This window comes from Pangasianodon hypophthalmus, chromosome 7 (assembly GCF_027358585.1).
Source record: "Pangasianodon hypophthalmus isolate fPanHyp1 chromosome 7, fPanHyp1.pri, whole genome shotgun sequence".
Lineage (NCBI taxonomy): Eukaryota > Metazoa > Chordata > Actinopteri > Siluriformes > Pangasiidae > Pangasianodon > Pangasianodon hypophthalmus.
Window position 1 is genome coordinate 16,595,849 of NC_069716.1, and position 25,674 is coordinate 16,621,522.

General features: G+C 39.9%; 1 protein-coding gene across 3 annotated transcripts in view; it reads right to left on the reverse strand.

Annotated features, from left to right (window-relative positions):
- zic6 (zic family member 6) overlaps positions 1-16,282 on the reverse strand; it is an 85,167-nt gene extending 68,885 nt beyond the window's left edge. For 2 of the 3 annotated variants that reach the window (XR_008302031.1, XR_008302033.1), the window contains exons 1-2: positions 16,021-16,282; positions 11,077-11,221 (exon numbers count right to left, since the gene is read on the reverse strand). The gene's annotated coding sequence lies outside the window, so the exon portion shown is untranslated. Of the gene's footprint in view, positions 1-754; positions 976-11,076; positions 11,222-16,020 lie in introns of those variants that run through there. The other variant, XR_008302032.1, reaches the window with a different exon arrangement.
- Between the last annotated feature and the right edge of the window lie 9,392 nt (positions 16,283-25,674).

Consider the following 25,674-nt stretch of genomic DNA (forward strand, 5'->3'; position numbering starts at 1 on the left):
TTATGCACAGATCAGCATGGAAACTATTGTCTGAAACTGAAAAACATACAGAATTCATAAGTCAGTTCATACAGAAATGTAAGTTCATGTAGCTGGCTAAGTGTGTGTGGAATGCAATATGCCATATATTCAGAGCCAGTCTTGCATCTCCTTGCACACAGATGAGTAAACTCTAAATTTACCCTTCCGGACGCGCGACAACAAACAACACGTGATGCAGCGCGCATGAAAAAGACACGCGCGCGCTCGGTGATTGGCTCGCGCTCGTGTCTCGCAGGAGCTCCGGCTGGGATGCGCTTAGAGGCGTCCCGCTGCGCGAGTCGCCGCAGGTAAATTTCGCGCGTTATCGAGCGACGCTTGACTCGAGAAAGCCGCAATGGGAAGAAAACATGACACGATGCACTACCCAACCCACATAAAAACGACGTTTCGCTACAATGTCAGCAGCGCAGTCCTGCCGCTTTACTCTCCTGATTGTTTCCAGACTGCCGCACCTGCTGACAGACACCGGGCTGAGAGTGAAATCTCAGGCGCATTCTCTTATCCTGGTGACGGCCAGATCATTCTGATATCCGCCAACGTGAAACAGTGGATACGTTTCAAACCAGAGCCCCAGTCGACTTGCATGTGAGCTAACACTGCTGCGCACCCGGCATCAGAGAGAAAACGAAGAAGTCTGCGACGCCGTATTTGACGTGGATGAAAAGTCATGCAAAAAAAAAAAAAAAAAAAACACTCAGGGTCTGACTCCTACTTGGCTGCTTGTTTGCGCGGTTTGTCCTCTCAGCATCCATCCATGCAAACTGCCGCAAAGCATCCCGTATCCTGTATCCTGTATCCTGCTCTGCACACTCAGGTTTAGGGCATCTCCCACTTGTCCGTTCTACGAGTTATTATGTTTTTTTTTTTTTACTTTTGACCCATTGATGTCATTTCCTGTATGGGAAACACGCAGTATAGCCTCTCTTCAGCTCCAAAATACCTTCATGAGCGCGTAATACCTCCAAAAAACGCCTTGGCGCACGAGTTCAGAAGGTCAACAGAAAACGCGGCGAAGAGAAACCTGTGATGCTGGACGTCAAAAAACTGTGTGTGCAAAAAAAAGTGATGTGCATCATCCTGCTTCATTCAGCCTGCATCCCTGAAGCGCGTTTACCTTTAAATCAACATGAGTGACTTTCATCAGACGCACCATCTTAAGTCTAGGAAAGATTGCAAAGGAAAAAAACGTGAACGTGGTGAAAATGGAAGGCGCATACCAAGCTTCTGACTGTCAGTCCATCTCATGTACAAGTTAATCACATAATTCTCTAGGTTTTGTAATACCAGTGCTCATGGTCTTGAAATAACTCTAAGATATGTCTATAGTGCATTAGTTGATAGGGAAACAATACTGACAGAGGGTGGCTTGCATTATTTTTGGAGACTTTTCAAATTAACTGTCATGACATAGCAAATAAATAAACCAAAAAAATCCCAACAGCAAATAAGAAAGAATATAACTACAGATCTGCACAAAAAAAGCACAAGGTCAAATCCAAAAAGAGAACAGCAAAATCGAGAACAGACACAAATCAAGAACACAGCAGCAAACCCCAAAGCACAACTGCAAACCAAAATCGACAAAAAAAAACACACCACAAAAAAACAAGCCTGAAGATACAAACAATATTAGAGAATATTTTGGGGAAAATATGAAAACGCAAGAATATTACAGATTTATTTCACTTACACGTTATTGCACACTTGTAACTAACCAAAGTTCACCTCTTTTCAATCAATGCACTGAAAATTGCACAAAATGTGCACAGAGTATTTTGTCTTTGGGAACACTAGTCATTTTCCCCCTCACTTGCTTATTTAAGGAAACAGTGACTATATGCTCCTAAATGCCTTAAATGCCTTTTTCAAAACTACACACATTTTGCATAGTCTCATACAATGTAAAATCTGAAACCATCAACATTATTCTCTTTAATGTTGAAATGCCATATACACTTATGTGAATTTATACAACAAACCGTTTTTTTTTTGCCCAATTCTTGTAAGATCTATGCACCTACATCTATGCTTCTAGCAGAGACAATTGTATAGAAAAGTAATCAATAATGTAATATAAGTCACCACAAAATATATAACTTGAGAAATAAGAAAGTAATGTAAACCTAAATATTTAGGAGAGCACAAAGAAAAATAAAACTGGTCGTAAAACTGTGCAGGCAGAGAAGTCTGTCAGCATACAATGCTGCTCACAGTATAGGGAAAATCATCAACGTTAACAAGAATGAACTCCAGTAAAATGTGTTTAGAGGTTAGCAACAAAGGCTTGCACAAAATACAAGTCACACACACACATAGAGAATGTACACTAGATATCACTAACAGAACAAACACCAAATAATATTTTCCATACCACTGCTATAGAATGAGAAAAATCAAGCATGAAGAATGTCATTTTCTATAGACAGCGTAATACAACATAACAGAAAGAGGCAGACGGACCAGTACCTAAGACTCAAATCTATAATGAATGGATCCATGGTTTTCTTTAGAAAGAATGTAAAGGGTAGCTTTATGTAGTAGCACTGCAAAAGAAGACTTTTTCATATTTTATGCCACAGTTGATGCACACTGTCATGCATACTGATATGCAAGCTGTCTTCAGGGTTTTTTGTTGTTTGTTTGTTTGTTTGTTTGTTTGCTTGTTTTTTTTTTTTTTTGTTTTTTTTTTTAATTTGTTTTGTTTCTGTTCTGTTCTGTACAACAGCCCAATAAGCGTGAAGTATTACACAATGGTACAGCACCGAACAAAAAAATAATAATTTTTTTATGTGAGTTTTTTTCACATGCTTTTTATGTATAATTCTGGATTATTGGTCAGTGTGGCTTCATTAGTGGAAAATTGTGATCCTTTAATAACGGGTAAGTAAAGCAATGTATATTTCACTCTATTCCTGCTGCAGTGCTGTCTTTTTCGATGGACAGAGTGGGTGGTAAGTGTTAGAGTTAGTTACAGATAGGACCCCTACAAGGTGCAGTATTTCGTTACGCGTTTCTGGCTCTCTCTCTCTGACACTTTTACCTTTGAACCTATGAGGTGGATCACCATGAGCCAGCCGGCAATGATAGATGGCCGTTGGTCTGCCAATGTGGCACAATATTTCAATTTCCTGCCTGGGCTGTGGTGCTCCAGAGGTTGAGCAGAGTTCAGCTGCACAGTGTGGTGCCAGCAGCCGCCCCCAGTGCCCGTGCTGGAGACCCAAACACAAGTTTCCAGCACATACCACAAGCCCTCTTGGTGTCAGTGAAAACAACCCAGCTTTGTAGTGTGACACAAACCCATCTGACTCTTTATGAGACATAACACACACTAGACAGAGTGTTGCTTTTCTTTTTTATAGAAAGATATTTGTTCTTTCTTCATTTTTGTGGATTATTTTACTTCCTCTGGATGATATACATAAATAGAAATGCACACTGTATCTTACACTAATTTCATTGTACTTGAACAAGGAGAAAAAATCAATTCTAATCTATTCCAATCTAGCACACTGTATTCTATTCTATCATCAAATTAAATATGCCCAAGCAAACATCTTACATCTGAGCATGAAATAGGTTTATTAAAAAGATAATCCTCATTTTCAATACATTTTAGTAACAGACTATGCTGGGGGTAGCAATGTAGTTGATGTTAACATTTAGATTAAATGTGATAAGGCAGTGAACAGTCACACAATTCAGGAAGCCAATAGGGCCTTGAACATGTTATTGTTAATTGCTGGCATAAGAGACATACAGACAGGCTTTTCAAGTTGTCTTACTTTGGAGTCTGCCTCTCCAGCATGGTGCTCTTTCCCAAAGCATCCAAAATATGTTCAGAGAGACAGAGAAAAAGGGGGCTTAAAAAGGAGACAAAAATACATGCAGGTATGAAGTCATGCATCACACTGTGATGCACGTCTTATATTTTGACATTGCTATCTGGGTCAGTTATATTTATGAGTATCATGGCGTTACTCGGAAATGTGATTATGCATGTTCATTTTATGTGACAAAATCAGGCTGATATCCAGTAAGTGTGCACATAGATGTGTATGTCTATCTGGAACTGAGGATTTCTTTCTGTCTGTGGATTTTAGAATGGGGGAGGGCAGTGTGCCTTTCAGCTGGAGCACTGTGATTGGTCTGAGTGAATTTGAGGCCTGGTGGCATGCAGTGCACCCTAGTGGTGGGGAGGAGGATCAAAAACAAACACTAAGGAGCCTCTGAGCTTTCCCTCTAAGTACACACAAGCAGTCTCATATCATACTTTACCCCTTCCACACTGAAACAAATTATTCTGCACTGGGCGCACAGTGGCACGGATATTATATATCACAAAACCAAAGGTTTGAGAGAAACATTAACCTTTCAGAAATATATAATGACAGAAACAACCAGGAGAGTCAAAAATATGTATCTACACACTTCTAGACAGAATGTCTTAACCTGCCTGGAGCATTGAATCCATTATAAAACAACAATATACTTGTTTCTTAATGTTTAAACCAGTGTGCACTCATGTCAGTGTTGTCACATAATTGCTGTCTTATTTGTCCCAGTGATCAGAAACATAAGTATATGAAAATAGCTTTTTGGCCCTAAATGAAGGTGCATCTAGATAAAAAGTGGATTTTAGATACAGACAAGGGTGGTTAAAAATATAATACCCAAATCTGATTCAAGGCCAAATGTCAATAAGGTGTCAGTGTACACCAAATGCTGATTCACTTCCTGTTCCCCTTCACAAAATCCAAATTAACCATACTCCCAGATGTGTGGGGCATTAAATTGTAAGGATAGCAGCAGAGGAGCACAAGGGTATTTAATAGTCAAAATAGTCCCCCTTCCACTGGGGGCCAAACTCTTGAACTTTGTTCCAGGATTTCCGGCCCCTTTTCTCTGTGCTTGGGTTAGATTTAAATGAAATTTAACCAGGAACCCAAGGGCCAGTACAAGTCATCTCCAGCACTGAGGGTCAAAATTCTAAACCGTTACACTTAATGCCAAGTAGTTACCATAGCTATGTAACAGTGCTTACTTTATGTTTATTTCTACAAATTTAGCAATTCATTCATTCATTGTGGAAGATTTATGTGACCATCAAAAAAATTCTACACAATCTTGGAGAATGACTGAAACAAAAATACACACATATACTGTATAAGATGCCTTCTTTCTAAATAAAAACCTACTGTAAAGAGCAGTAATGAACAGTAATAAACTAAACAAAGTCTATATTTGGTGTGATAACCTTTTGACTTTGAAAATGAATTAGTAGCCTCAGGTACACTTCAAATAGTTTTATGAGAACACTGACTCGTGAGTTTTTCTAATCATCTTGGGGAACGTGCCATAGTTCTTCTGGAGACTTTGACTGTCACACTTGCTTCTGTTTTTGCAGGTAATCCCTGATAGACTGCATTATGCTCTAAGTGGTCTATTATGTAACATATTTCCATAACTTTCTACACTGACATTTAAAAAATTGGAAAAAAATATCCTAAATCTAAATCTAAAGATCTTTGGGGGGAAAAAAGTAAAAATGCTCTTTTTTACTGATGCAATAATGCAAAAGGCAAATATATATGTCAAAATTTGTATTTAATTAAAAAAAATTATTTACATTCACCAGCCACTTTATTAGGAACACCTGTACCCCTGTTCATTCATGCAATTATCCAATCAGCAAATCCTGTGGCAGCAGTGCAATGCATAAAATCACGCAAATACACATCAAAAGCTTCAGTTAATGTTCACATCAAACGTCAGAAATAGGAAAAAGTGTGATCTCAGTGACTCTGACAATGGCATGGTGCCAGATGGGTTGGTTTGAGTATTTCAGAAACTACTGATCTCCTGAGATTTTCACACACAGTGGGGCAAAAAAAACAAAAAAGCATCCAATGAGCAGCAGTTCTGTGGGCAGAAATGCATTGTTGATGAGAGAGATCAGAGGAGAATGTCCAAACTGGTTCGAGCTGACAAGAAGGCTATGGTAACTCAAATAACCGCTCTTTACCACCACCGTGAGCAGAAAAACATCTCAGAATGCACAACACTTCAGACCTTGAGGTGGATGGGCTACAACAGCACAAGACCACATCAGGTTCCACTGCTGTCAGCCAAGAGCAGGAATTTGAGGCTACATCATGCCATCATGCCCCTGTATGCTTTTTAAACATCATATTCCAGATTTAGTCCCCCTTTGCTATTATAATAACCTCAACTCTTCTGGGAAGGTTTTCCACTAGATTTTGGAATATGGCTGAGGGGATTTGGTCATTTAGCCACAAGAGCATTAGTGAAGTTAGGCACTGATGTCAAGTGAGAAGGTCTGGTGCACAGTCGGCATTCCAATTCATCCCAAAGGTGTTCAGTGGGGTTGAGGTCAGGGCTCTGTGCAGACCACTCGAGTTCTTCCACTCCAATCTTAACAAACCATGTATTCATGGACCTCCCTTTGTGCACAGGGGCATTGTCATGCTGAAACAGGTCTGGGCCCCTTAGGTCCAGTGAAGGGAAAGTGTAATGCTACAGCATACAGAGATATCCTGTACTGTTGATGAATATAATTCTGTTCTTCCAACTTCGTGGCAACAGTTTGGGGAAGACCCACAAATGGGTGTGATGGTCAGGTGTCCACAAACTTTTGGCCATGTAGTATATATAGTAAAACAGATTCGTAGGTGTGTAAAACAGGTTAGGTAAAATAACTTAAACAGAAATACAGTCCAGTTACATAAAACAACAAGAGTGGGTAGTATGTAATTTATTTTCCGTGGTTTGGCATTATTGATTCCTTTGACATTCATCCAATAATGAGCGGCAAGGAAAACTTTGCCACCTGAACATGCTCCAAATTTAATGCAACAGTTTGGGTGTTACAACTGAATATACAGCTTTCTAAATGTTTCAAATCTATGTTGTCTATGGCTGAAGCACTACAGCAAAAACACACCAAAAACTGCTTCCTTGTCTTCCTCTGTTGAAAGATAGCTAATGAGTATAGAGACTGGTTATAAGGATGTGTATAGTGTATAACTGAAAACTATAGTCCCCTCTTTGCCTGGCAAGGGGATTAATAATGAATTAAGGCATCTTAACCTCACAGAGCAACCCCCCTGCCAACATGCTTTCCCTAAAAAAAGAAGGAGAGATTCATGCATACTAATGTATCCATTATTTATAGTCATTGCACAGCTGGGGTACCAATGTTAAAGACAAGGAAGGAGGGAACAGTGTTTACTCCTGGATGGAAGTCCCAGGCTGAGAAGCAACCAGTTTTGTGGCAATGCTAAAGTATGAGCTATGGTGGCAGTTGTTTGGCCGTATCTTGAATAAAGGAGGGTGTCCTTCACTGCCAGACAGACACGCTAATACAAGGGGATGAGGAGGCGAGTGCTGCTGGGGGAGGGGTGGATTAAACAAATAAATACATGATAAGAAATAATCATGCTGGGATAGCAGGGCTCAGTGGAGACAAAGAGACTATGGGGGAGGAGGTCAGGAGTCTAGCTAGAATCAATTCACTGCCTTGTCTACAGATTACAGTCTATGGTGGAATGAAGACTGGCTGGGAAGAGTAACCTTTTGACCTAATTTGAAAGTATGAGATCTTGAGTTCCAGCTCTTTACCAAGCCATCTTCATAGCAAAACAAATAATGAAAGTATGTAATCAATAGTAGATTTATGCACTCTGGGTGTGTGGAGGAGAAGGAGAAAGAGAGGATTAGAGTTAGCAGACAGTTGGAAGTTGGGAGAGAGTCAAGAAGACTGGAATCAGCTCACACATCAAGCGTGATAAGATGATAAGATAAGCTGTGGCCAGAAGAGCATACAACCCACTGGAATTTTATATTTGCATAGATAGCGAGAGATGAGGGGACATCTTGAGAGACTAACAGACCACCACCAGAATCTCCCCAATCTCCACAGATACCTGGTGGTCTGCAGCAGGCCACAGTTGATTTGATCTCTTATCCACTTCATTGGAGATAGACAGAGATCACTATGGAAATCATTTGAAAGAGGATTGCTCACTCAATAGAAAATAGATTCATGACTGGTTACACGGTGCACATGCAGATGTCCCATTCCAAAGGACTGATGTGAAACAAAAAATATTAAGTTGTCTCAGAGCATTGGGAGTATGGTATGAGAATTCTACAAGAATTATACCTGTTTGCATGAAGTTTTTTCAATATGGTTTGAGCCTTGCATAGAGAGCAGGCCTGTAGAAATGTATTAGTAGTGTTTTAGACTGAGTAACTGAGACCTTTGAGTCCTTTGAAGTGCATATTTTCAAAGATTTCATAATTTCACATATCTTGTTCTTCTTAACAGATTTAGAAGCATATGCAGTAAATTAGGATTGTGTGTGTGCGTGTGTGTACATCTAGTACATCCGTCATTTGAGGAAATAAAATGAATACTAAACTAATCCAGGAAGAAGAATAGGTCCTAATTTACAGTGGGTTAATAAGGTGGTTTAGCTGAATTATCACCTGAGGCCAGACCTCCCATGAGAGATTGTACATTGTGCAAACACTGCAACCTTTATTCTACTGCACAGACAAGGACTACTTAAACCTTTTATACTGAATTTTGCCACACACACAGGAAAAATCCATAAACTTTGGAATTATAACAAAATAACCCATTGAGGTTTTGACAGATTGGATTTTCCACTGTTCAAAGTCAAAATTGCCTCCACAACATCCCTGCCCCTCCATTTTTACGGCAAATACAACAGCATCCTAATTATGTGTGTGGCCACCATGGTAAGAGTCATCTCGTTAACTTGTACATGCTGTGAGCTTGTATAAATGTGCTACAGCCGCACTTTGGGATCTTTGCTTCCTGCTTAGTCTGCCACAACTGGATCTCAAATCAGAATCAAAACAGTTTACCCCATCATTTTAACATATACGCATTACCCAGGACATTCTGTGTGTCTATGTTCAAAACCTGTGTGGAATCTGATTTTTAGATCCAGTTGTATAAAGAAATTGTGTCAGACAAAGCAGGAAGGAAAGGATCCCAAAATGCATTTGTAGCAGTTTTATACTCGACAAAACATTTCTAGCTGTGTAATTTACTTTCTGGATAGACTTGGAATTACAAAGCTTGTCTATCCCTATGTATTTACTTTCAAAGACTTGGTGTGTAAAACAAGGTCTGAGTGTTGTAATTCATTGCTTAACCCTGAGGTCATGGATGTTGTCCAATGTCTGCAATGGGTAGATCAGAGCTAAGTCCTAAGCTAAGTCGCCAGCTTCAGAATGACAGAGAATCCGTGTCTGAAGCTTGCCCCAGGGTGTCCGAACAGAAGGCTTTGAGTGTCCTAAAGACACAGAACCACCAACCTGTTCCTCAAGAGGCTTTCATTAGGTTTCAAAGGCTTCCTGGTTTTAGATTACTGTGCAAATACATGTCTAGCTGTGTCCACTAGTCACTGTGTGCTATTAAGATTGGACTGATTGAACATGTTAGTGCTCAACTTCACTGTGAATCCAGGGGGAACCCATTTATGCTGAAATTTGAAAAGAAAAACCCTCATACACACACAGGTGTGATTTTCATTTTGTAACCCTTGGTCACGATGAAACTTTGACATTTGCCTTGGTTCAAAGGCCAAACAGGAAAGCTAGCAAGTGCTCCAAGATCCCCCATATAGGCAGTCGCCAGCCTGCCTGACCCATCCAGCTCCTTTTTGACATGTTGTCAATCTTAGGCCAAGACTTTCAGGGGTTAAAACCAAAGATCTGTCTTTGAGAGATATACAACCTATGTTAATGTAATGGGCAGGCACAAGGTGATAGGGCCCTGAAAGATGCCCCATTTATCTTATTATGTCTTTCACCCATTGTCTCAGAAAAGGCCTTATGCTACTCTCAGTCTGTCCTTAAAGGGCACGTTAGGAAAGAAAAAAGTGGCCCACAACTTCCCTGGAATGGTTCACATTCATTATGAGAGTTCTTTAGCATAAGAATGGCTCCTGCCTGCATGCATAATTCTGCTGAGTAATTGTGATGGCCTTTTCTACTTGCTGCTGACAAAAAAGCACCGGCACGGGGGCTATTGTCATGGGCGCATCCATCTGCATCCAGGCCATTAAAGGATATTTGCACTTCCTCAGGGCCGCTGGACCCGGGTGGGTTTTTGACATGTAGCAGAAGGCTGTGGACTTTGGCCACCAGCTCTTGAGGTGCAGATTAGGGCAGCATAAGGGGCCGTGCTCCTGTCAAGATCTCTGAGTATCAGACGGACAAAAACAGAGGCAAGAGACTGACTGAAAGTTGACTGTTAGAGGGGAAACTGTATGGGGGTTGTAACTGTGAGGAATGATGTTTTTCAGAGAGCTGATACATGTTGGGTTCTGCCTTCTCAGTGCAATGATTTGAGTGGTTGAATGAGCATCAGACACAAACACACACAGACAGACTGACAGATGGGAGAAGCTGGCTGCATTCTGGAGATTCATGTACTAAATGGAGTCTTAGTACCTCACTGTGATAACAGTACAAGGATGTATATTAAAGAGTATTGGATAATGCAATGGTTACTCAGACATGAATGAACATCTTAAATTCATTGTAACACATTGTCAAAAACTCACTTGTCTTGCAAACCTAAAGCAAGTTACAGACAGTGTGCTAAAAAATTATGCGTATTGGGCAAATTATGGGTCAAGTTTCTCTCCAAAGTTTAGATAAGAAAATGCTGAGCAAGCCTGGTCTTACCAATATGAACGATTGTGAGATTTATACCCTCAGCACCTACAGATCACAATTACACCACAGTCATCACCAAGTGAAGCCATGCTTACATTAAGCACACTGACAGTTTTGGTAACATATACTGTACGAACCTGCACCACCTGTCAATCCATACCTTACAAGCAACTCAGGCTTGTTACGCTTTCCACTGATGGAATGCTGAGGGATAGGTATAAAAATGATTGAATTACGGGGTTATGGAAAAGTCATTGTGTGTGTGTGCAGGCAGCACTGCCACTGGGCAGGGAGTACCTGTGGGCTGGCTCCTACTGGGACTCATTTGGATCTGACAGCTCCCAATGTGTTCATTAGGGCTCTGATTGGGCCCTGCTCCTGTGGGGAGTGCCTGCCAGCCCCATACTGAATAGTCGTGATTGTGCTCAGCATAAATCGCCATCTGTTTCAGCAGGAGAGAGAGAGGCAGAGAGAGAGAGAGAGAGAGAGAGAGAGAAAATGGGCAAAAAGCCACTCAATTTTTAATCCATCTACATTTTGTGGGTTTAAGTCAAACTAAAAAAATGAATAAAATCTGTCTCGTAGGAGGTAATACTAATATACTAAACTACAGTAACATTTATATGGTTTTTCGTCATAACGGCCTGCAAGGAGCAAATTTAACACTACATTTTTAATATACTAGTATTACATTGGCTACAAATAAAATTGGTAAAAAAGAGTGCTTCTAAATGGTACTCTTTCCACAAAGTATATCTCCATTCATATAAACACACACAATTTCCAGACACATGCACAGTGAATGCTGTTTTTGGTCTATCAAACATCAATAAACATGTTAAGTTCAGTGTAATATACATATATATGTATTCTAACGTTCAGTGTAATATACAGTGGGGTCCAAAAGTCTGAGACCACTGAAAATCTGGGATTTTTTTTTTTTTATTTAAAATTGCAAATAAACAGAAGGTTTTAGAATTTTGAAATATTTGAAACAAAGAAAGTAAAGGTTCAATATCTTGAATATATAATATTGAAGATTCTGCACTATTTCTAGGTTCCTATTTAAATGTAAGCAAATTTGTGATATTGATCATGTTAACTTCTTTGTACAAAAGGTCAGATTTTCCTCATGAATAATCTCTTCTATTGAAGCATGTGTTCAGACGACAACTCCGATGGATTTGATCTAAAATTGGATCTTAAAGTTTTGCACAAGCTTGTGGTGTCCACGCCAGCTCGAGTGCACACTGTCTGTAAAGCAAAAAGGAGGCATATCAAATACTAAGAAACTCTGAAATTCATGTAAATATTTCAAAGAGCCTAATTTTTACTCAAGTTGTTGTCAATAATATAATGTGTAATGAAAATTGTTGTATTTAATTAGAAAAGAATGCAAAATAGAATTTTCACTTGTGGTCTCAGACTTTTGGATCCCACTATACGTCATATACATAGTGACTAATGTTTTGGTGCTTTCCAGCATACAGTCAGATTTACACTGATGCACAAATTATGCAGACCGGATTGTCTCTCAATTTTTCTTTCACACTTTTTGCTTATTTTCACTCACTCACTCAAGAAAAAAATAAAAATGTAGCTGCCGCTTCTTGCCACTTTGGTTTTTGAGCATCTTTATCGGGCCTGGCAGCAGCATTCTGCGTGTGCTAGCCTTGCTTTGCTTTTCATCCTTTGTGCCAGCCAAGGTGTGACCAATGCATAGGGTATTTGTATGGGGTAGAAGACGACACGTTGCATTTGGGCTTCTGTCTAAATGGAGAAAGGGGGGATTGTGAGTACGGGGAGACAGGGAAAAAAAGGCGGTGTGCACAGGGCCCAGGTGCTTTACAGCTCAGCTACACAAAGGCTTAGGAAGCGTTACTCCATGGAGAGTCATGTCAGATGTAATTGCAGGGTTCGCAAAGATAGTGAATCACATGCAATGCATTGACCCCGCCCTATGATGCCATGAAAGAGGCCATCACTAAAAGGCTCCAGTGCCAAAGAAATAAAAAAGTTTTCTTGTTATTTGATTATCCATAATCAGGGGTGTAAATAAGCTGTCCTTTGGGACACCGTTACAAATCCTCCCACTTGCTGACTCCAAAAGGCAATTTCACACATTGACCTTGATATTGCAGAGTGAATGGGGAACTACACTAGAATACACGGTGAAGGGTTACGTTCCAGTGAATATCAAGTATTTTCAAAAATGACTCCCACTTTTCAACTATTTGCATGTTCAAACACTCTGTTTACTTCTCTAAGTTCTAACTGAACTATTGATAGCCTATGATGTAGATTCGACTTTGATAAGTTGCCTCTTTGCTCAGCAAGGGAACGTATAGGCAGCACTATTAGAGAAAAGCTTTATTCATCTTGATATTTCCCATAGCGAGCTCCTGCTGAGATATAAGCACATGTGCTGTGGAAGTCTGAATATGTTTCTGGGCACCAACAGTTTAAAATGTGGCAGGTACTCAGCAAGCCCTGCACCTTTGTGTGACCGACTAACATTTAATTGGAGGTGACCAACAAATGGGTGATAAGACCGAGGGGGCTCCAAATGCTCACAGATGGAGTTCTCTGGAGATCTAGGTGTTCCTGTGCTGTTGGCAGCCAAAGTTCCATGCTCTCCCACATTGGCACGTCTTGGAACAGCTCCATCCGGCTCACCACGGGTGGGCCTACAGACACCGAGGGCATCTTAGGCAGCTGGCACCAGTTCTGATCAACAGTGAGGAGTATGTTCACACTCAGATGCTAAGCAGGAAACTCTTGAACTACGCTCCAATTAGACCTCTAACTCCAGACCTCTCACTTACAGCACTGGTGGTACTGTTAACAGTAAAGTGAGCCATGAGTTGACCATGTTATTCCTTGGCAAATGTTGTGCAATAATCATTAACTGGATGTGAATGGTTGTGATTAAGTTCTTTTGGCAGAGAACTGTTAGTAGTAGTTTTTTAGAACAAATGGTAGAATTATGTTAAATTCCTTCATTTTTTGTTGAATGATGAGATTTGTTGAAGAAAGAACAATACCAGACTTATTTACAAACTATTTTTACAGGTTGCCCCTCAGTAACTGATGTGATTTGGTAACATGTGCCCTCGCAAGGTTATTTAGGAATAGGACACTTATCCTATCTCTGCTCAAGTGAAATTTTAGCTTGATTAAAGTGGATATGAACGATACCATGTACATCCAAGCAATTTTAAGTGGTTCCTGGTAGGGTGGGACAGACCCAGAATCTCCTTTGTATTTCAATGACAAGATGGCCAAGAAATGGAATAATTCATCCTGCTGCAGCAAATGGAGCCAACATCACATTCAAGACGTGTGGTACCACCATGAAGATTCGGCAGGTCAAGCCAAAAGAAGGGAGAAAACAAGCCACAAACATTCTCACATTCAATGAAATTGAGGACAGTGCAGTGAGAGAGAAAAAGAACTGGAGAGATGAAATACAGTCCAGGGGTCAGATGTGTGGATTAGAAAATGTGATTTATTATTTCTCATTTTGGAAGACTTCTTCAGGTAGGAACAGCTGGCCGTGGCATGCCCAAATCAGTAGGAGGGGTTTGCTAATGTGGCTAAAAAAATTATTTATTGATGAGTGCTTCAGCTGCTTTTGCAGAATAGGCATCTTGGAAACATGTTCTCCTCACTTGAGGGAGATGGACATGATCTTCCAACAGCCAGGGAGATCTGTAGGGCAGGGAAAACTTACAGTATGCCCAGAAAATGAACCCCCTACTGTGTGTCTAGTAAGGGTCCCTAGTGGCTCACTCTAGTTCCATATGTGAGTCTAGAAATCAGTCAGACATTATAGCTCATAATACAGCTCAAAACGTCACTGGGTTACTGACCTTTTCCTCTCTCAAGCAAGTCAAACACACAACCATATTTCTACTCAGGTTGTAGAGCAAAAGATTCCACCACATGAGAGACAATTAGGTACAACTTAGTTGCCCTGCATCCATGATAATTTCTGTTCACAATACATACAAGCTCTTTAATATTGTCACACCTCACCCCAGACATGTGCAAAAAGAACTCACACAAAACAAAACAGTCTGTTGCATGCAAACGCTGTACTATCTTTTTGGACAAAGACTAGCGTAAAAAAAAAATCATACCCAGTTTGAGAGTATTAAATAAGACCCACTGCAGTGCTGTACTTCCAGTGACATTGAAGTTTATTTAGAGACACTACCATCCCTAAATGAAGCAATTAAACTAAAATCTGTGGCATGCCTGTGATCATATAATTGCTGCTATTCATACTTTCAAAACTGAGCACACATTTTATCCACAGGTCCTCTGTAGTCTTCTGCAGTCACAGCAAGGTTAAGGGAATATAACTGAACTAGCTTTGCATACTTCATTGGAACTGAGATCTTGAACTAAAGTCAAATTGAAATGCATAAACAGGCGAACATTAAGACATTTTTAGCACAGAATAAAGCTGATGAACATATGCATACATAACATGTTGAGGCTCAGGCCTCCTGCTGGGAGCAGGCACGACAAAGGCTCTCTAACAGGAATACCTCTGGGATCGCTAATGATTAATTAGCTTGTGTCATTAAGTGAAGTAAATGTCATGGTAGCTTCCTAGGGAAGCGGTCACACCATGTGTGTGCTAAAGCGCCCCAAGGGACCATAGGCACAGTAGCCAGGTGAACACTGACATCTAGTGGCTTTAGTTTGAAGAAATTCTTTAAGCAGTCAACAGATTAGGTGATTGAAACTAAGTTTAATGAAAACTGCAGATGATCTACAGCTTTCATTCATTCATACATCTTCAGTGACTGCTTTATCCTGGTCAGGATCACGGTGGATCCAGAGTCTATTCCACGAATTCCATGTTTTTGGGAAGTAGGAGGAAACAGGAGAACCCAGAGGAAACCCACAGTAACACGGGGATGAATGCACTGAAACGCCACACAGACAGCAACACAAGCTCATCAAAGATAACGTCTGTGCCATGTTGACACACTGACGAACAGATTTTTAGAGCCAGTCGACTTTTGTTGTGGCAGAAGACATATTAAATTAATTGCTGAGAATGGTCCTGTGATACTATGGCTTCAAATGAATGCAGTGTGGTTCCATGGTCATATGCTTTTAACCAGTGTATCTCAAAAATGCCTACATACAACAAGTAGAAAGTCACAATGAGTTGTCAAACATCAAATTAAATACAAGTCAACAAAATACTGGAAATGTCCTTACCCAGTTGGAGAAAAGGCCTATCAACTGGTGCAGCAGAGTCATACCTAGATGGAGACCAGTTCCCTGTGCACTTACTATACTGTGGTAGCAAATAACATTGGATTCCTAATTTTTTAAACAGCATTTTCGCTTTCTGCACTCTTTTTCTTGCTGTGTTGCTTCTCTGATATGCCTGAGTAGCAGAATGGAGACTGGTGCTGGCTCTCAGGCTCATTAATGAAGGTTCAGCCAACTGTGAGCCAGAGGCTTGTTCTCTTCAGGAAGGTTATGAAGGCAGCAGCGGAAATACACAGAGTGAGAGAGGCAACTGTTCAAATGGTCTCTTTTAAAAGACTCATGGCTGATAAACACATTACCAGCAGTCACAGAACTCCCCTGGAACACTCTTACTTCACACACACCCTCACGCACATAATGACACACCTGTCAGAGCCTTTCCACTCTGTAAGCACAAGCAAAGCGCCCAGGGCCTCCCTCTGGTTCTCTCTATATGGCACAGCATGTCCCGTGTATGAAAGAGGACCATTCAATTGCTTTTCTCAGTTATAACCCTGAGATAATGGCATTGGCAATTTCGCATGTACATGAGCATCCTTTTTTGTTCTTTCCCAATCCATTTTGTATTTGTTTTTTTTCTTCATCTTTTTGCCTTTCCCTCTGTTATACATCTGTTTTCTTTTCCACATTCTCTTGCATACCCATACCCATGTTTAGAAACTGGCTGTGATTCAAGTTTCAATGTGTTTGTGTGTGTGTGTGTGTGTGTGTGTGTGTGTGGTTGGCACTATTTTCTTTGTGGTCAGGGCGGTCACACATGGCCTGCAGGAGGCAAAGATGAACATGGCAGATGGAGTTTTGATGGTGTGCTGCATCCCAGCACAAAGACACCCAGTGTTTTTATGTGTGAGGGAGGTGGGGGCAAGCCTGCTATAATCCTGCTGATCACTTCTTTGATATTCAGATATCGGCATTACTCTCAGCTACAGCATCATAGGCACAACTTCATCCAAATACATAACTGTCCTAACCAGCACTTACAAATTGCTGCATGTTTGCCATTCTGTAGCATGTGTTTTCCTTGTATTTCCAAAGCTGAGTAATTTTACTTGTATTATATTGTAATTTATATTTAAAAAAACAGAAATCGAGATATACAATATAGACATACACAGACATAGAACACTACAGTACATGTAACACTTATAATATGGTAGGAGTACACCAATGTTTTAAAAAAAAAAATCTTTTTGGGTTAACTGCATATCAATAAACATGTTGTGTTATGTTAAGTTGGCAAATTGATTAAAAAGAAAAAACTCAAATGAGCTTGCAGCATAGTTCAGCTTCAGCACAGCCTATTTCATGTTCAACTTCTGTAATGTGTGCTGCTATAATGAAGTCTGGTGAAAGATTTTATTAACAACTACTCTGGTCCTTTATGTTGCCTTTACTTTGCAGGCCATGCCTCAACACTGCCTCTGAAGTTAATTAGCCTGGGTGCTTTGGTGGCTAGTCCACAGATCCTCAATAGAAAACAGACAGAATCATCACATGAATAGGAAACTAACATCTAAGGAGACTTTTTTTCTACACTTGAGGTTTGTCTTTTGTGACCATTACCCTATTCAGCCATGGTGTTCACACAGCTGTGGCCTCAACTGGAAAATCTTTTGTGCTGGCTCCATGAATATGATTCATGGCAGGTAGCCCTCATAGCAAGTTAATCTGCTGAAAGAGCCTTGTACAAATACTTTTAATGTCTTTCTTTGGCCCATAGAGGACAGTCATCAATTGAGCACTTTGGCCTGTTGTGGTGGCGGTCCACTATTATGAATGGGAGGCTCCAAGAAAATCACAAGTAATTACTTTTAAACTGTTTCAACAGTGAAAACAAGCATCATTGTATGAATAGGAACACTTTAAAAGTTTCTACTTTATTATTACTTTATCGGTGTGTTTATCTGTCTGCAGTGTGTCGTCTCTTAGAAACTAACTAAGAAACTACAGAAACTATCTGTTTTTGCATCATGCTTAGGGACACCATTCTATAACTTGCCCTACAGTGTCTGCTGGAATTATTGGTATTCTCACTTAAAAAGAGCTAGATATAATACATATACACTATATGACTAAACTTTTGTGGACCCTGACCATCACACACACATATGTGGGCCTTAAGTGCAAGTAGACAATTGTCTAAAATGTATTTGTATGCTGTTGCATTAAGATTTCCCTTCACTGGAACTAAAGGGCCCAAACCTGTTCCATCATGACAATGCACCTGTGCACAAAGTGAGCTCCATAAAGACATGGTTCAATTCAATTCAGTTTTATTTTTATAACACTTTTAACAATGGACAATGTCACAAAGCAGCTTTACAGAAATATATAATTTCCGGATATAAACGTTAAATTCATAAATGTATCCCTTAACGAGCAAGCCAGAGGCAACAGTGGCAAGGAAAATGTCCCTGAGATGACATGAGGAAACCTTGAGAGAAACCAGAGTCAAAGGGTTACCCGTCCTCATCTGGATGACAGCGAATAGTGCTATTATAAATAATTGCTCGTCTATAACTGTATACTATGTATATAGTCAAAAAGTGCTATTGTGTTAACGGGAAATTATGAGCAACTTATGAGCATCAGAGTCATTTCTGAATTCATTATAGTTTTAACTTAAAGTCTACTGTATCAAACTGAAGTTATTAACTGTTCAGTGATGGAGACAAATTGAGTGCAAATTGTTCTTAGCAATTGCAGTCCTATGGCTATCCAAGAAAAATGACTGTGCCCAACCTCACTGATGATTCTGTGGCTGATGGAGCACAAATTCCCACAGCCACATTCCAAAATCTAGTGGAAAGCCTTCCCAGAAGAGTGGAGGATGTTAAAACAACAAAGGGGGATCAACTTTGTGTTAATGCCCATGGCTTTGGAATGAGCAGATATGGGTGTTCTGCTCAGGTGTCCACATACTTTTGGTCATACAGTGTATATACATACTGTATGGCCATATATTTTATGTACTGTTTGAAATATTTCCAGCCTCAGAACCACAATAAGCAGCACTAAGTGTTCTCCAATGTGTACACATAAGAGAACAGCAATATCTTCTCCCTTTGTGCTTCATTCCCTGCTCCTTCATACAGAGTATCTCCTGGTTTCAATTAGAAATTTGCACAATGTCTGTCAAAATTAATATATTGAAGCATGGTGGCCATTGCAAAAGCTTACTTCTGGGATGAAAGTCATTTTGTTGTGGAGCAAAAGGAATGCCTTGGAATATTGTCCTCAGAGATCCAACAAAGAACTACATTTCGCCTCCTTGCAAGGTCAGACTTTGCTCTGAAAAAATCTTAGAATCCAAGATGTCATGGATCCCAAGTGCCCCAATGCCTTTGGAAGCAAAACAATCACTTTTCAACCAGCATGCTATATAATGGAGATTAGGTTCCTTTGTGCTTGAATGGTCTCTTTTACGCTGGACCCCACTGTGGTCTTGGTGGTTCAAAACTAGAATACAGCTCAAGAACATTATAGCTCCACTTATGGTTTAAAAAAAATGAGCATTTTGTGGTTTGATGGCAGACTGAAGCAATTTTTTTTTAACATTTTTACCTGTAGTATTACAGGGTTTTTTTACCCGTAGTATTAGGAAAATGAAAAGAAAAATGCATATGCATCCCTTTATAAACACTGCATATGATTGATTCATATTATGAGTTACTAGTAAAAAATATTTCACTCCTTTTTTTGTTCTAGTTGTTTTAGTGTCTAAGAAAAACTTCAGATCAGGACTTAAAATACAAGGACTTAAAATGGCAAATGTTAGAGTAAATTAAGAGTGTGTGTGTGTGTGTGTGTGTGTGTGTGTGTGTGTTCTTTTCCACATTCTCTTGTGTACCCACACCCATGTTTAGAAACTGACTGTAATTCAACTTTCAGTGTGTGTGTGTGTGTGTGTGTGTGTGTGTGTGTGTGTGTGTGTGTTTAAATTGACAACTTGACATTTCCCATAATAGCCACTAGATGCTACCCTTAAGCTTCACAGAGTACATAGTATACCTCTATTTAGCAGAATACATTGAGATCTGCTCACAGAGTTCAGTTCAGTGTCTGTGTGTGTGTGTGTGTGTGTGTGTGTGTGTGTGTGTGTGTGCCTATGGGTGTGCCTATGGGTCGTTCTTACACAGAGTAAAACCTCATGTGATCCACAACTGTTAAAATAAGTTGTTTTTTTTGTTTTCAACAAACCATGACACTTCACACAACATTGATATGGATAATAATTTCAGTAATACAATAAAATACAGTGCCGATGCACACATATTCCATCCCAACCTCATCTCCACCCCCTACACATGACCACACAATCCCCATCTCCATCCCCACACTATCTCATTGTGTTTTATTTACCATTTTGGCCAGTAATATATAACATTAATAGTGGAGATATTTTTTTCCTCAGTTTTCTCTATCCTCTGTTCCATGACTCAATGCCTTAAAGAGTTTCCCAACATATCTGAACCATCTTATCAGCTAATTATCAAGTCTTTTATGAGGTGCGTTATGAGTGCAAAGTCTTATTATTAGGTGTGAAATAATGTCTGATAGGCTAAGTGATTAAGTACTAGATGTTTATTCATCTCAGGCAAAGGGGCTGTGAAGTGTGCTTTCCCCAAATGATGAATTATAGCAATCCACAGATGTACATTTCTGAATACAATAGTGGAATCAACATCCTGGCAGTCAAACACACTGATTCGAAATAAATTCAAGCACTGAATCGTCCTTATTTCATTACATTACAGCTTTATTAAATTACCCTTTCCTCATCAATCTGAGAAAAACTCTCCATAATAAAAAAAAATCATAAACATCTTTCCTTAGTCTCCTTCGCAGATCAAGACTGAACCTCTAAAGCCAAGTGTACACTACACGATTTCCCAGTTGCCAAACTAATTTCGCTGCTCGGCAACTACATGCGCTGCAGATCCCTGAACCCAGATTATCATCCATCTATTTGTCTGGGAGAGTGAGGGTGAAATGTAAACCCAATAATATTGGACACTCAGGTAAATAGGGGTGCAGAGCTTCAATAAGCTGTCAAATGATAAGCTTGGTGGTGAGTTGGTCAGGGCACCACCCAGACTTGACTTGGCTGATCAGATTATCAGCACAGAGCAACAAAACTCAGACTCCTTTCTTATCATTCTGGGAGATTTAATAGACCTAACCTCAGCCATGAGCTACTTAAATACAACCAACACATTACGTCACACCAGAGATAGTAACACTATGAATCACTGCTATACCATATATATATAATGAATATCGCTCTGTCCCCCAGGCAGCTGTGGGACTCTCTGATCACAGTGTGGTGCACTTTCTTCCAGCCTACACACAGCAACAAAAATCTGAGGCACCTTCAAGCCTGCGAAAAGATGAGGATCTCAGTTTTTGGACAAATCTTTCTGTTTACCATTCAATCGATGGCCCTAGCCTTGCCTCAGGCAGACCACAGGCTCACAGTCGACTTGGGAATGAGTGGGGATCCCCCAAAAGTGGCTGAAGATAGAGAAATATGGACTGACCTTCTCAGCCTGTTGCCACTGTGATCCCAAAAGCAGAAGAAAACAGTTTGCAATTCTATTAAAAAAAAAAAAAAAAAAAAAAAAGGACACAGTTACACTCAGCTCTTTTTTTTCAAAGCTCCTAGGATATGATGTTATCATGATGATGGATTTGGAGCTTTTCTCCATTTTCTTTCTGTAGAAAATCTGCCTCACTGAATGCCTTTACATAATCACTTAATCATGTAATTTACTGTTGCTAAAAATCCATACAGCATAATGCTGTCACCACCAAACTGCAGGGACAGAATTAAGCAGGTGATGAGCATTGCTCTTGTTTCTCATGGCCTGAGAGTCCTTATGTACCATCTTGCAAACTCCAATGAGCTGTAATGTACATTTTACTGAGGAGTAGCTTCCACTGAGCCACTCTACCATGAAGGCCTGATTGACGGAATGTTGCAGAGATGGTTGTCTTATACGCCATTTACTCAGTTTGGCTGGGCAGCCGGTTGTAGGAAAAGCAACTACAGCAGAGATGTGACTTGTTGTCACACACTTGTTTTCAAAGCCCAGGTGTGTCTTTGGATGGACCACACCTTGACCTTTTCAATGTAGAGAGAAGTCAACCATAGAAAGACACTGGATGTCAGATGTCAAATGTATTTGAACTAGGTTTAGAAAGCAAATTAAGTCTACAAAAATACATTTACAAGGCCTGATTTTCAGTGTTCTTTCACTTGTGTGTGATTAACAAGCATGTCAGACAGACTAGCACAAAGATGCATTTTGACAGCTTGGGAATGAAATAAGCCAGTGCCCCTATATCTCGCTCGGGAATAAGGCAACTCTTTTGTTTAACAGAATATTACTTTTGTTTAAAATCACCTCCCCAACAGAGTTTTGGACTGATGGTATTCCTAGTTTGTGACTTAGCGAGCCAATATCAGAATGTATTTTTGATAGACTTCAAAGAATTATTGTAAGTCGCTCTGGACAAGGGCGTCTGCCAAATGCCATAGATGTAAATGTAAATGTAAATGTTTAGAAATTAACAATTACTTTGTCGAGTACAGAACCCTGTGAGTTCTCAAGACCTTGAAGACAACAGGCAGCCTTTCTACATGTTCCTACTCTCATGTAGGTAAGTGAGGCAGCATTCATCATGTATAGTTTCCAGCATCTCCTTCATTGTGCTGGAATGCTGCATGCCAAAGTGGATATGGACCCATTTGTATAGTCCCCATGGGGTCACAAATGCTTTAGGTTGTCTTGATTCCCCTGCCATAAACCATTTCCCTAATCTAGGATAGAGAACCAACAGTGGCCCCCTAGCATGCTCACTAGTTCCTGAACTAGGTTCTGGAGGAATGAGCAGTCACCTTCCGGCTCAGTCTCATTTACTGTGCCCCTTTTTGTTGGTTCTGTAGCTCTGCCTTGGTCTGTCCCGACCACCTTTGAGATGGACATAATCTGGAATAGTCACTTCATGGTGTGTGTGGCTCCTAACTGGGATCTTCATAAATGGATTGCCAGAATTTTTTTTTTATTTCTATTCCCTAAAGTTAGAGGGCACCTTGCATTTCACCTGACTTAACTGACCTGGATTAATTGTGATGATCAGTGGCCCCACCCTTATGTGACCCATCACTAACTGTCTTGTATGAACATAACCTATGAGCACTGTGACCATGTCATCCTGATCAGCTTTAGCATCTCTAGGAAGGCTGTTCAGTGTGCTCAGAATCTCGGTGTTCTCACTTGGGCTAATAAGGTGTTCTTCTTCAACATTAACCCCCAAAAGAGGTCTTTCCAGCTTCATGTGACTAACTAAAAAGCTGAAAGCCACATGAACAAACCAATAAAAACCAAGAGTAGGCAGCTCACTGGCTTACATACCCTGTTAGAAATTCAGCAACAGTGAGTCAGGATCCAGGAGACTGATGTTGATCTTCAGACTCTGATGTTTACTGCATGCTTCAAGATTCTTCAGATCAGCTATTTAACGATAGAGGCACAAGTTCAGAAAGGGTTCACCAGCTCAAAACTACAAATTGAACAGGCCTAGAATATGTAGTGAAAAAAAAGAGAAAGAAGGGGCTAAATGAGAACGAAGATAAAAAATCAAAGAGGCCTAATACGGCCAATGTTTGGGAGTGCTACCACCTCTGACCTTGGTGTGTTCAGTCACAGTGACACATCATACCAGAATAAGAGAGAAGGAAAAATACAGCATATGTAGAAACAACTTAGGCATAGCTGGTCATGCATAATATAAATTACAATTGAAATACTGTATAGTCTATAAGTTCTTAATCAATCAATGTAATCATTAGAAGATATGCGCAGAACCTAAGATAGCGTAATGAAGTCAAAGATAAACATAAATAAACATTAACTTAACCAATAATCATAGAGCTAAGCAAATAATCAAAAGCAAATGATAAAAGCAAACATTTCTTTCAATTCTCCTCATATTGTTTGGAAACACAGTTGGATGTCTGGCAACATGTTGTCAGTTGGTGCCTAAAAAATTCAACATCAGTGATATGGAACTGCTGAATTTTACATAAAGTACACGGCACGAACAACGGCTGTTTCCAAAATATGCAATAGCAAGATTGGCATGTCGATAAATTTGTTTAACCACCAAGAAAGTACCCCAAATAGTGTGCCTAAGAATTTGCCAGATAAAATGGGGAGCACACGTGAACAGCACTTTAGCACTATTTAAGCCATTATACTCTTTCTGTACTGTACCCCTGCTGTTGCTAAATGCAATTTCCCCACTGCGGGACAAATAAAGGAATATCTTACTCTTATTTAAACAAATGCGTTTGAAAAAAGAACACAAAAATGTGCTGGAAAGACATCAATGATGCAGTGACATTTTACCTGGCTTCCAACTTCCAAAAAATAGGTGATCCTTGTTATGGTCTAACCAAACTGGAAATATTTTTTCTAACACTGCCATTCCTCAGCTGTACACAGAATGCTTAGAGAAGTGCATTACAAACCCAAACAACGAAACTTTTAAAAACTATTTTTTATTTAAAAATAGTTAAATAAAAAATGTAAAACCAACAGGAGTACTGTATTCTAAATTTAAACACATTTAAATACTCACTCGCCTGTCAATCACTTTTCCACTTATAGCACTTTTAAATACTAAAGACATTAGCAGCAGTGATGTACAGTCCCCTCCAAAGGTATTAGAATAGCAAGACCAATTCATGTGTTTTCACTATACACTGAAGACATTTGGGTTTGAGATCAAAAGATGAATATGAGAAAAATAGATCAGAATTTCCTCTTTCATTTCCTGTAATTAAATATAGATGTGTTGAACAACTTAGAACATGTCACCTTTTGTTGGAACCTACATATTTTTCAAGTGATCAAAAATATTGGAACATGTGGCTGACAGGTGTTTATTGTTGTCTATGTGTGCCTGGTTAGATTGATTGTTTAAACAGTCAATAGCTCTGAATGTCTACTATTGGTATGAGTCCTGAGTATCACCTGTGAAGACTGCATTTATTGTTAAAAAGGATAAATCAAGCAAAGTCAAGCACGGTGGAGGTAGTGTCATGGCTTGGACTTGCATGGCTGCTTCTGGAATGTGCTCACTAATCTTTATTGATGATGGAACTCATGATGGTAGCAGCAGAATGAATTCAGAAGTCTACAGAAACATTCTGTCTGCCAGTTTATACAGAAATTCATCCAATCTACTTGGGAGGAACTTCATCATGCAGCAAGACCCAAAACACACTTCCATCACAACGAAGGACTTCATCGGGGGGGAAAAGTTAAAGGTTTTAGACTGGCCGAGTCAATCACCAGACCTGAGCAACTGAGCATTGCACCTCCTGAAGAGGAGACTGAAGGGAGAAACCCACCAAAACTAAAACAAATTTTCCAGTGAACTCCACCGACAGAACAAGCGGAGCATTAAAGAGCACACTTCTTCATTCAGTTGTGTAACTTGCTGCAGGTGTCAGAGCTAGATGGAGAGCAGTGATTTATTTCCTCAAAAAATAGGTTGTGCTGCATGTAAATGTTGACTGTTTAAAAT